We start from the raw sequence: 14,005 nt of genomic DNA, 5'->3' as shown, positions 1-14,005 counted from the left end.
CCCCTCCTCCCCCAACCCCAGCCCCACCCATGGAGTGTCTGAATAAATACTTTTAGCCTTACATCCCTGTGACATTTATATTATATTTACTTTATAGCCTCTCAGTCTTGGTTCTTTGACAAGGTTGACCTCACACAAATAACAAAAAAATTGATCAATATGTTTCAGTGGTATAAATTATGGCAATATGGTCAGTTCATCGAGTCTAATAACACAATAGGTTCATTAAAACATACAACTCAAACATCGAAACAGCTTTCCAAAGCCACTCAGTGCTCTGTCAGTCATCTGTCTTCCATTGTTTTGCTCTTAATCCCACCATTGACAGTGAGGTCCATTTCCACCACCGGGGACCCAGAATTAATCAGCAGACTTAAATTAGCCCAGGGCAATTAAAACACCCAGCAAATGGTTAATTAATTGACCTTGGTGGTCATTAAACAATTCATGGAATCAATAAGGGATCAATAGTCACCAGCGACCTTTCATACTTGGAACAGATGGGTTGTAGCTACATAGATGAAACCATAGCTGGATAACAGCGGAGATGAACTGTGCTTTATTTCTCAGACAGATGGATATGTATAGCCCTCATCCGCCACCCCCCTCCCCCTCCTCCCTTCTTATCATCAACTCTCCCCGCTAAAGCAAAGGCTTTATTTTTTTAACCCTGAGGATGCAGTGAAGTTGCCTAAGCCGTGTGTTTTCTCCTAATTTATCGCACGTAAATACACCTCATCATGCTTTTCATGTGTGCATGCGTTTCTTTAAAAAGTGCATTGGTTGTTATTTTCATTAGGAATGCAATTCAAAATATTTTCAAAATTGATTAGTTTGGAGATTATTTGCTATTAATTGTCAGAAGGTGTATAACAAAAAAAGCAGATTATTTTTAAATGTCTTGTTTTGTACAACTGACAGCCCAAAATTGAATTTGAGCAGAAAATACTTAGATAATTAATGAATTATATGTTAAAAATAGCTTCCGATTTTTGTTCTCTCTATCGACCAATCAATTATTTGACTTATCACTTTGGCTCTAATTTAAGCTGGATTCAGACTACATGATATAAACCCAATTTTAGTCCAGGTTGGATCAGGAACAACAATGGGCGTCCTGCATGATAATTGATCATTTTATCCATAGTGGATGACAACCAACAGCGCATCTAGGACGCCTCACAACTTTCCGACAAGTTATAATGAATCACACTGCTTTCTTTGGCAAGACCCGCTCTGTGTAGAATTCAAGTGCTAGGATTCGCCAGACGTCCTTGCGCATTCAGGTCCAATCCCTATCCCCTGACCAATAGGAAGAAATATTCCCGATACCTAACCTCTACCATCAACCACCACTCAGGGTCTTGCCAAGTAAAACAGTGGGAATTATAATAACACCATCTCTACGAAAACGCTAGCATGGTGGAATTTTCCACAAAGTTTTCCGCCATGACCATGACTTTAACCAATAGGAGCATAAAGCGCTCTTCCACGCAAAACTATAAACATGGCGAAGCGAAAGGTGGAATTGTGAAAAAGTCCCAGTCATTTTTTTTCTTTTTTCTGAACACACAGCCAGCATTTTACACAACGCCATTGTTTTTGTTACTGGAAGTCGGTGACTAGCACCTTTTTTTCCGATGACATCGTGCACATTTTGAAAGACGACAAGCTTTGATTGGTCATGAACCTATGTGTAGCCTTTCTTGTCTCTCTGTCAAGATACGGCCATACGTAATGACTATAATCGCCTAATCTGACACTGTGACCATTGTCCCAGACAAATATATTGTGTAATTCAATTCATCAATGTTGTCTGAAATCATTTACCACATATGCATACATGACTAAAGATGTGAAGCTACAAAAGCTGCAGGTGACAACAATTATTAGTTATGGCATTTTTCCATTACATGATACCTGCTCAACCCAACTCAGCTGCTGTGCCCCGTCCTCCTTTTTCCACTGCACATTAGTAACGCCTCATGAGGTGTGGCTGGTCATCGTAGCAGGAAACTGCCGTGACCTAACGACACACACACACAACGTTGAAGGTGCGTCGCTCTTGATTCTCGGCACAAGGCTGTTGCTACAGCCAGAACACAAATTTAGTTTCAAAAGAAGCTGGAGGCTGCAAAAAAAATAAACGCCGGCTAAACTTATTAAACACGGCGGGTTTGTTCAGGACCCCCCGTCTATCGCTAGCAATGATGAACAGTGAACAGTGATGATTCCTTCCGACCAATCAGCAGTCTGCAGGTTTTCACATCACCTTTTGGTATCGCCTCAGCTCGCTTGGAACCTCGACTGAGGTAGTACTATAAAAGTCCCTGTTAGCAGGTACCACAGACTTTTTGCATAATGGAAAACCAAAAAAGGCGAGTAGAGGCGAGTCGAAGAGGTACCACGCAGTGGAAAAACGTCAATAGTTTTTACAGGTTCCACCTGATCCCTGAAACAAAAAAGACTAAAAACTAAAAGTACTATTTACTGTGTGTTATTACAATAGACACACAATTGAACTGTTTCCCTGCACCTGACTGTCATTTAAAAATGTATTCCTATTGTCCACAGTGTTAGGGAGATTGTTGAAATCAAGTTCCACAAGTTTATTCACTAAATAAATAAGTCTAAATAAATAAAAGCAACTCCATGTGTTTCCCAGAAGCCCCAATATGAAAACAAAAAAAATGAGCTTTTTGAGTGATGACTGATAGCGGTAGAGATGGTGCCGGCACAACAGAGCCAAGGCAGGAATGCGTTTCTATCTTGGAAATTCAAACAGCATTTCACATTAAAGAAAGAACAGGGAGAACGAAATATATCTGTGCAGCGCAACCTCTGCTTGCCAGAAACCAACCTCCTTTCAGCGTCCAAATTATTTTTTTTATGAGCCAAGGGTAGTCGTTTGCTGTAGTTTTACTGGTCACCTTGATATTTTATAGTATTATCAGGTTGACATGCAACTTTACATTCTCCTATGTGCTGATTTACTAGCCCCAGAGCAGTTGTAAGACTGACTAGGCCTGTTTGACATGCTAGCTAACGATAGCTAAAATTAGCTTGTGGTTGCAAGACTGCGGTTAGATTTTTGTAGTAGGCTAGGCAGTTTGAGACTACAAATATAAAAATCTATCTGCTTGTTCATGTACCCATTTAGCCAGTTGGAACAGAAGAACACACCAGAATAAGCATGTTTAGTAAGCAGTATTTGATGGCTGCATTCCTACACTTATGAAATACAATTCAATGAGGAAGTGATCCAAGTATTCAAAATACGTTACTCAGATTGAATAATGTAAAGGAATACATTACAAATGTCATTTTTGGGCATGTAATTTGTATTCTGTAACAGAATATGTTTTGAAATTTCCCTTCCCAACAGTGGTTATCCATGTCCCATGTTATGTCTTCAGCACCTACAGTGTGTCATTTCCAAAGATATAATGATTGGGGCCAATTTCTTGTCAAATGTGAATAAAAGTTACATTTTTACAAAAGTATCTTCTGCTGATGGTGATTTGGACAATAAACACAAGGCAACTGCGCTCAGCCTGTTTCCTTTATTTTTCTCTCTCTTGAGCCGAGGTTTGGTCCTGACCCCTGTATAGCCAGATGAGGACAAAGGAACTCCGCTTTCTAGCACATCCACCTCCCTCCTCCGACTCCTCCCCTCCTCAACATCTCCTCATTTAAACTCCCCAGACTCCCTCCATCCCCCATCCCCCAAACACGCAACCTCCACCCCACCCCCACACCCTGTTCATCCTCCACAATGTCTGCTGATCATAGTGACCTAGTGATGAGTTGTGTCATAGATGTGGATGCCAAAACTTTGGTTAGTCTGTCTCTCAATACTCCAATCTACCCACTCTGTCTGTGGCGCTCAAGCCCCACTGGTTCTCACTGAAGACAAAAATCTTTAAGAACATGATTTACACATACATATATTATAATTTTTTTGTTAAATTATTTCTTCATACAGCTGGGCACTGTAGTTCTTAGCAAACATTACTTCAATAGGGTTAGATGGTGAATTTGTTTAGGACATTTTTTAGCGGTGGAATAAGACACATGTACACATGTACCATGTTATGGTAATGTTTGCAACAGTTTGGCTCCTTTATATTTTTTTTATAGTTTTTGGACAACAACACAGAGGCATGACATATATTGAGCTTTGATTACGCAGACAATACTTGTTCAGCTTTGTTCATACTTCATATGCACATAGACAGCGGATGTGCACTTCCACACATAATACAATCAGGGGTTGGAAAATGGATTTTCCACACATCTGCACTAGAACCCTCACAACAGCAACAAAAAATAAAAAAATTAAAAATGGTGTGTGTGTCCTATTAACAATAGGACTTAGGATGTGCATGAGCATCCTTGCAGTAAAACATCGTGGCCATGGATACGAGGATGTAACCATTAATTGGTCTATGATCAATTCATTTGTTTAGTTGACTAATACAATTTAGAAAATGTCCAGCCTTTTCTAAAATAATGGTAGCCTATTTAAATAAATAAAAAACTGGACACCTACAGTAAGCACTGCAGCCAATTAACAGGATCAAAACTGCGTGTGTATGTGTGCATGTGTTTAAATGCAATGTTATTGCTGCTTGGCCTACCCCCACCCAACTCAATACACACACATAAACACGCCCTCACCCTCCTCTCTCCTTGGCAACACAGGCCAGCTGTCTCTCCTGCTGCTCTCAGCTGACAGAGTACGAGAGAACTGGGGGGATACGAAGGAAGAGGGATGGGGCTGGGTGGGTCGACAGCTGAGCAGATGCAGAAGCCCCTCCTGGGTTTGCCGGAGACGAGCTCTTTCCCAGCCACCCCGCAGCCGTGCAGCTGCCCAGGCACCAGCTGTCCTGATAATCGCACCAAACAGACCAGGGACTTCCTCACTGTGGTGGTTGGCTGAGGAAGGAGTGGAGGTGTTGTATAGTGAAGGCCAACTGCATGGACCAGCTGACACTCTCTGAACACCCCTGATACCCAGTCACCACCACAACTCCAGACCTAAACAACCCCATTTTAAACATGCCTGGAAAACACACACTGCCCCCCCCATGATGCACACACATACTAAAATGTCAATAATTAGATATTGGCAAGTAGACCATTTATCTCGATACAAATTCCGATCATATTTTAGCTTCTCACAAAGACAGACAAATTTTGAGTGTACAACATCTGACAGTATGCTCTATATGATGTCCTCAAATATTTCTGCTTATCATCCCAAAATGCAATGCTTCACATTTTACAGAATTGGACGACACACCACCTGACAGTGAGGACGCAAAATTAAAAAGTGTCAGAATTGAATGTACATTTTGGAGTAAATTATAGAGTGTCTATTGTTTGGGGAGTAGTGACAGATGGAGTGATTATGGAAACATTTGCAAGTGTGTCCTTCTCAAACGGTCAATGTCATGCAACCCTTCTGAGTGACAGGAAATATTTCTTAGATGTAGAAGAAGTTCAAATATTGAAGTCAGCATTTATTTTGCAAGATCTCCTTGAAATTGATAAGTGTAAATTGTCATAACACCCCCATATTTTCATCTACTATAAAACTAAAAAAAATACTGTCTCTTTCTAGCAGAACACTGATTCCCCCAAACTAAGTTTTAAGTAAAGCTATGTCAGTGTGAGATACATATATTTTGTTGATGCTTTCTGTTATCAGTTAGGGTTAAGGTTTGTGTTAGGCACACATTAGCTTAACAATGTATATGCTCACGTGTCTCTTGGTCTTCTCAAGCCAAATTTAGACCAGAAACTCACATCTGTTCTACAACTGGAGCCCCATTCATATTGCAAGATTGTGTTTGAAACATCTGTGCACATTGGAGAGTCCTTAAGAAAAACACTTCACCATTATACAGTATACTTAAAACTATGTGTTTGGTATCTTACTTTTCATGGGTTTGATTTTTTAGAAAATTCTAAAATTAAAAACTGGGAGGAGATGGTAAATTATGCCTTTAACAGAAGTTCCACAGCCTGACTTGGCATATCCACTTGAGTTACACAAGGTGGAATCCGAGCCCAGCCCTAGCCACATCCTAGTGTAATATTAGTGATAATTCAGAAAATGAATTAAAATACACTTTTGAACAGTTATATAACACACAAGAGAGGAATATTAAGACACAAATATGCTGCACTAAGGTTTTAGAACAAAAGATGTTAACATGCCAGAAGTAGATGACATAATTCTCTTTATGTGTGTGTTTATGTGTATTGAGAGGGTGGAGGGATTGATTGGATGGTCAAGCAGAGAGAGGAGTGTGTGTGTGTGTGTGTGTGTGTGTGTGTGTGTGTGTGTGTGTGTGTGTGTGTGTGTGTGTGTGTGTGTGTGTGTGTGTGTGTGTGTGTGTGAGAGAGAGAGAACGAGAGAGTGAGAAAGAGAAAGAGAAAGAGAGGGAGATGGAGATGGACATGGAGGGAGTGGGGGCCCCAGATGGATAATGGATGGGAAGTGTGTTTCTGGGCTTGGAGCTGGCAGAGACACAGCAACATGCCACCGATGGGGGACTGAAGTCGGTCAGTGCTGTTAAAACAACCGACCGTCCAGCTGACACTAAATGAAATTACTCTGTAATTTCATATAATGAAACTGTAAATTAAATTACAGTTTAATAAATTGTACATCACTGCAATTTCTTTTCCTCTCCAACCTCTAGACTCAAAGTCTATTTGGTGACTAGAAATGGAAAATTCCAACTTAACGAAGTACCAAAAATGAAAATAAGGGAAAATTAGGACTACTTTAAAACATATAATTATAGTTTTTGAGTAAATACAAAGTTACTCTCCATGGCTGCTCATCATCGTCTCATTATAATTTCATTCATCATCTAATTTAATTCAATAACTTTAACAGGACAGATGGACTTTTTAAATTGACAACACACCGTTATGCTTGTTTCCCCCCATTTTCAGGCAAAATAACAACAAATACTCAGAGTTTAAGCAGAATTCAAATTTGCTCCTGAAATAGCAGCTAGACCATTATGTCAAACAACCTCCCACTTGAACTGACCTGAATTGTTTTATCTTGCATGGCTCCATGGTGAACGAAGAACGCAGAATTGAAGTAATACGTTATTCTTCAATATTTCAAGGTAACATGGGGTGAGTAATTGATATACAAATGATCATTTTGAGGGTGAAGTAAACTCTTTCAGGTTGGTTAACACATTGCCCCATGCAAAAAAACGTTAATTGTTTCACCCTCACTTCACTATTTATTGATTCATTATTCTAATTAAGAGAATTTATAAATTAACGACATGTGGATCAAATGTGTTTGCTGCTTTAGCACACTGCTTATGTCTTGGGGATGAGGAAGCAGTCTATGTAAACATTGACCAACAAATATTATTAGCTATCAGATATCTGATATCTAATAAAAAAGAAAAGAAAAAAGCCTATAAACTGTCTGGAAAACTGATCCAATGCTTAAAGAGTAAGTATAAAACAGAGCATTCAGTGAAGTCGGGTGTCGGGTGTCCTCCGGGTCAGGTTGTGCCCCCACTCGGCCCTCATTAGATCAGGAACGTCTCAGCTGTACCCATCCATCACTGAGGCCCTGGACACTGGACTGGGAGCCCCTAAACCAACACTGAGTGAGTGACCACAGAGAAAGGTGAGCTGCTGTCCCCATCCCTCCTTCCATCACCTGTTGTTGTTGTCACACATCAGCAGCCCACTGACTCCTGGCTACAAACACTACACTGGGTGGCAGCTGGCCTGAAGGAGCAGAGCATCCTCGCTGAGTCGGTTGGGGGTTGCCTCTGAAAGTGCTTTAGTTTCTTGCCTGGATCCAGACACTAATCCTCTCTACTGTAGATGAGGGCTTCTTAAGCCCACAGGCTAGAAATAAACCAAGGACACAATGGCGCATGGTGCACCTTTATCTAAGGGAAAATTTGCAGACCTCAAAGAAAAAAGGAAAATGGCTGCTATTTAGCAGGAAAGGGTAGCAATATGACTCCTTGTTCGGTCCAATGTCAATTATAAAAAGCTTTTCATGCTTTGAAGATATCCCATTAAATCACTTCTGTATAGGATTTGCTGTGAACAGTGTCACACTTGAGCCAATGACTTTTTTCTTTAATTTTCTTTGTTTCTTGTCCTGTAATATTTCAAGCAAACAGCAAAGTTTTGATTAAAAATCACACGATAAAAAGAACATTGCTGTGTGTACACAATAAAAGCCTAAATTTATGAGAATGCGTTGAATGAAAAGATTTACAAAACATAGTGTTTCAATGGATATTGTATTTTTATCACAATCAGAATAAGATGTGTTGCCAAGTACACTTTCACCTACAAGGAATTTGCCTTGTTGTGTGCATAAACATATTAAAAGTAAATAAACAATAAAGTAAAGTTCTACAACAGACAAGCACATTAATATAGAACAGATATACAATAAAATATTACAATAAGAAAAACATTACAAAGTGCTTTACAGGAGAAACAGAAAAAAAGAAAAGGGGATAAAAGAAAAAATTAGAGAATATTAACACAGATAATATAGTGAACCAACCATTAAATATAGTTATTTAGCTAAGAAAATATATGGGTTTAAAAGGAGTAGTGTACTTCCATGTATGTGAAAAACCTTAGCAGTAGAGGCAGAAATATCCTAAACCTTCACTATCTAGTACGGATCAAGCTACAAACACAGTGAATCCCAAATTTACCATAATGTAACTTCATTGTGTCTATCATTAGATTATTCATCCTTCATTCAAACAGCACACTTTCAGTTTGTAACACATGCTTTTTGTTAAAAATGTAAGTTTCAAGCCAAGCTTGAGATGACACTGTAAACCTCCTTCCAGAACCACGGCAAACATTATTAAACTGACAGGGACTCCTCATGACAAATACACTAAACCTTATGCTTACAATTAGTGTAGTGCCCCTTTAAGACGCTTTCTATAGATTTACGCTGAGATGCTCTGGGTAGCTGTTTTAGAGTAAATAAGCATCTGTCAAATGAGGGCTTTTTGAAGAAAATTAAGACAATCACATTGAAAATTTGTGTATTTTTTGTTGCTTTTAGTGGTTTTGGATACTGCTATGTGAGCGCAAAAGTTGGGATTTGTAGAGGGGACCAAATCAAAAACTAAATCTCCAATAATCCCCCACTCTTGTGTTGTTAAGAGATACATTGAGATGGGCATTTCAATCGAATTCCTTTAGTTTGGATTTAAGAGTGCATCAATTTCATGTAAAGATGAGGTATTGATGCAGTTGATCTGATAGAGGGCTTAGAGCAAGAACAATTGATTGGCGGCTGGTTGGCAAATAGTGGATTCCTCTCTTATCTTTTTTTTGCAAAGCAATCATTACAGATGATGACTCTTTGTTGCCTTGTGCCATAACTGTCACCTCATAACAGGACACGGCAGGATCCCACTGACTTCCTTTATAGAGCTCACGTTGTGCAGCCGAAGTCCTGCTGCTCTGTTAAGCTTCTGTTTCAGGTCCTTAAATGTTAGCGCCGGCAAGTGACAAAATCTTCACGACTCACAGGAGCTGACTGTTCACAGGAAGTGTCAGTTGGGCCATTTGAAGGATTTAACTCTGCCAGTATATTACAGTAGCTTGTGAGATTATCTGTGATAGACGTGAGAGAGTTGACACAAAAACCCAGGAAATGCAGGAACATGGAGGGAAGCAGGCCACCTGTTTTTACCACAGCAGGATATGGCAGCACCACCATACAATAAGAGGGGTCAATAATTCACTGATAGATGCAGTGCTTGTCCAGTTGCATGCTAATCCACCGCTGTTTTGGCATGCAGAGATCATTGTCATGCACATAAGAATTTTCAAACTTTGAGTTCATCTTGGTGCAGCTGAATTTGTACTTGTCAGAAGGGCTGACATTCTACATACATAGAATGTGTGTGAGCTGTGGGACTGATATAAATGAATCTGGTCTTGATGAACACTCATGTTTGTAGTCTGAGAGGTGATGAGATGTGAGCACTCACATAAGCTCTGATTGTCAAAGTTGGTTTGAAGCTGTCATTAAAAACAGTTCATAAATAAAAGGATTTGTATGAATCCACTAATGTAATGCAGTGAAGTCGCATTTCAATCAATGTTTATTGTAATAGTTTTAAAATATACATGTTCACAACAAAAGGACATGTAAAACTACAATAAATTATTTTTATCCAATTAAAAATCAGAATTAAAAAAAGAATGTTGAAAGAAATTACTCCTATGAGAAGACATTTGTGATCAATGAGGGTGATGACAAGAAATATAGAGAATTTGACAGGATTAAATGGAAGATTTTCCCAAGTGGAAAACACATGCAGACAACTGTTAAAGTGTCCTTAGGACCTCACACACAGACAAAGGCCATCCAACACCTCAGCTGTCTGTTGACATGTGGGTGTAAGAGCCAGAAGCTTGTGGTCATGATATCCAGAGGTGTGCAAACCACACACAGGAAATTAAATCCTTTGCCATCCCAAAGTGATGCCATCCTCCCATCTGATTTTTATTTGTTGTTCCCTCATTTCAGTTTGCCCAAGAAATGCAACATGTGAACCACCTGGTTTACCAAAGGACGGAGGAAAAGCCTGTTTCACACATAAAGGCCAAGACTGGCTTTTTTATTGGCGGTGCAAGCAGTTTCCCCTGTTGACACCATTATCTGTCTGACAGTTTCACATAGGTGAGAAGAAGCCTGATGTTGCAGTCACAGTAAGAAGATGCCACCATTTTGTTGTTTTGGAAAGATGGAAAATAAGAAGCTTCTCTGAACAAACACTATTCTATGACGCAATCATCCTTCCAAAGTTGACCTGGGTAAAATTTCAGTCTGATCTTTGTCTTGAAGTCTTATTGTAACACACCACACAAGGACCTCCTGTGATTGGCTCATTTGGTGTATGTAATACTCTCTTCCTGCCCCTTATGGTCTTTATACACTGTTTCCCCTGATTAGTTGACTTTACTAGAAATTTGCCTGGAAACCTGTTGCCTTAAACCATTTATGTTTTTACACAAGGTGAAACATAACAAGTCAAGTTGTATTAACACAGAGTGGTAAGTTGATGCAGTAGACAAATCAAGTTTACATTAGTAGTCATTAACAAAAATGTTTTAGTAAACATTTATTATTTTTTCTGCTGTCATGTTGTCTAAAATAAGTTGTTAAAATGCTACAATGTTGTGTTAAAGCTTTAGTGAGTAACTTTTTATATTACAACAATGAGCGTCCATTACATTTAAGCCATTGCCAAACACAACACATAGCTAATTAAGACTATAACCTCCACAAAAATCTCTCTGTATTTTTCAGTATGGCTTTGTTCAGAAACTGAACTTTTTTCACATAAAAATCAAGTGAACATAATTACCTCTTCTGAAGAGTCCATCATGTTTTTTTAATCCTTTGTGTCCTCCTTGGTTACTAGCAACTGCGTGGAGGAAGGGTGGGGGGGGGGGGGGGGGGGGGGGGGGGGGGGGGGGGGGTGAGCGATCATGGAAGGCTTGTATAATGTGGATGCACAAACAGTTTAGTTGTTATTACTTTGAATTCCTCATGAGGGAGATAGAAACTACGCACTATAGCTTTAAAAATGCAAGGAAATATAACAAATATTAAACATCAGGGTAGTTACCACTACCAAAGAAATAATTTGTTTAAGAATTATGTATTCATCACATTTATTCCTAAAAGAACGGATAGCAACAATACACATCAAGCATTATACATTTCCAATAAACTGTACTGCGTAGAAATCTGTGTGCATGCCGCTGGCCACTGCCACTACCCAGAGGCCATCATTCATCATGGTACAATAATAAATGTAAATACACAGGAACACTAAATCAACCATACAAAACTTATACCCAGGTAACATAAATGAACACCCAAAACATTATTAAAACACACTTTAAATAGGACAAAACCCTTTCAGAACATATATGATTTTTGAAATGTAATTTGCTCTTACCAGTGTAACATGATCGCCGTGTGTATTTCGTACATAGCATTTCTGCCAATCGGTCCCAAAACGTCCCAGTTAGATAGTTAATGCCTTAACATATTCTTTGTCAATCTTTACAATTGTTTCCTTGAAAGAACCAAGCAGGCCTGTCTTAATGCACAATCCAAATCTTCTTCAAAACCTGCCATTTTCAGCGTGTAGCTCACAAAGTTATTTTGCGAACGGCAACACACAGAGAAAAAACAATTTCTAAAGTAGAGCAGAGTACATGCAGACTTTTTACCTAATGAAGGACACCTCAAAGGGCATATACCTCCTTATATCATCATAGCCAAATACAAGTTTTTTTCAAACACTAACTCTGTTTTCCAGGTAACAACTGAGGGTTTGACTAATACCTGGAACAATTATACCCATCCCATAAGGTTTTTCTGCATTGCAAACGTTGTTCACTGCTCCGGTAAATAAAATCGACCTTAAATACAACTTGCCATGCATGGAAACGGAACATGTTTCTAGTTTGCTCAGCTCATTGAACCCTTCTGCTCAGACAGCTAACGCTATGCGCCAGAGAGCTAACTTTACGCTAGCAAGATTCAAAGTCAATGACATTATGTGCGGTTGACAATCCGTAAATATAATTTCCCAGCATGTTCACCAACAAGACAAGCTATCTATTCAGCCATGCCATTGTCCCTAAATCCATAAAGACTTTCACAAACAAATGACACACCATGTGTACTGTTGGCTGCAGTCTGAAGTAGTGGAGTTGAACAGCGGACGAGTGAAGAGATGATCGCTGTGAAACAAAATAAGTTCAGTGAGGCAGTGTAAGTCACTTCTTGCAGTGTGTATGTTAGTGCCATCATGTGGTGTTCAGAGGACAAGGCACTGAAGGACTACACTCAGTGCTGGAAATAAGACATTCAGATGTTTTTCTTCATTTTTTGTAGCGCATTAATGTAGAACAGTAAACAGTCAGTTTTACCAGAACTTATTAGTAGGTGTCTTATATCACTTTTTAATGGGCACCCTGCAGCCAATCAAAATTGAGTATTCACCCAGACTATGGTATAAATATTGCTGTTTTTGTTGTTTTGTATTGTCAGCTTGTGCACCTGATGTTTGCAATATAATGAGGAGTGAAGGATAGAGGGAGTATAGGCAGGCATTTATGCAGTATTTCAGTATTCCAATATTCATGTTTTGGTGTGTGTGTTGGAGGGTTCGGGGGGCGGGGGGGCACTCTCAGTGAGTGAGGGAGGCAACAGATGGAGAGATGTTTGCATTCCGGAACAGTTGGAGTGAACAAGACACCAGATGCTTTGCTTTATTTTTACGTGTTCGCTCGGTCATTTGGAGGTATGGTAGTCGGCGCAGGACAAAGAACCCGGGCCAAATATCTTGGCTTTGTAGGGACAACAGCTGGGAGGAACAAACCAGGAAGGCGCTCCACTTCATTAAAGACCCAGCAGGAGAGCAGCGGAGCTTTTCTAGCTGTCCTCACACTCTCTCCATCACTTGACTCCTCCCTCCTCTCTGTCATGACATAATACCTAATACACGCCTTCCTTTCCCAGTCTTGGTTAGTCCATTCATACCTAAATTATTTTGTCTAATTTTTATTTGCTTTAAATTTGTATGAAATCACCTTTTAGTTTGTGATGACCTTGACCTTTTATGCCTAATGTTATTTTAGTTTCATAATATTGTCTCTAATGTTCCATCTCTTAATATCACAGTGTGTTAGAAGGCTGAGATGTAGTCAAATTTCCACTAAGATGGATAATATAGTTGTATAGTATTGATTTCCAAAAAATACCTTTTCTAACACTATATGGTCGTGAATTAGCAATTCTGTAAAATTCTTTTTTTTTTAACCATAGAGTTAACTAACTGTAAACAATTTTCATCAGTAAATAATAAGTTTTAATCAAATATTTGTTAATATGTACTGTATATTAAGAACATCATATCTATCTATC

The 14,005-nt window shown here is 39.2% G+C and overlaps 1 long non-coding RNA gene across 1 annotated transcript in view; it reads left to right on the top strand.

The window, feature by feature from the left end:
• The first annotated feature begins 210 nt into the window (after positions 1-210).
• LOC116694224 (uncharacterized) overlaps positions 211-14,005 on the top strand; it is a 17,916-nt gene continuing 4,121 nt past the window's right edge. The window contains exons 1-2 of the long non-coding RNA XR_004333087.1: positions 211-220; positions 7,128-7,133. This is a non-coding gene — a long non-coding RNA (uncharacterized LOC116694224). The remainder of the gene's footprint in view (positions 221-7,127; positions 7,134-14,005) is intronic.

Source organism: Etheostoma spectabile, chromosome 8, assembly GCF_008692095.1.
Source record: "Etheostoma spectabile isolate EspeVRDwgs_2016 chromosome 8, UIUC_Espe_1.0, whole genome shotgun sequence".
Lineage (NCBI taxonomy): Eukaryota > Metazoa > Chordata > Actinopteri > Perciformes > Percidae > Etheostoma > Etheostoma spectabile.
The sequence above is the reverse complement of the archived record's forward strand: the minus strand, read 5'-3'. Positions and strand labels throughout refer to the sequence as shown.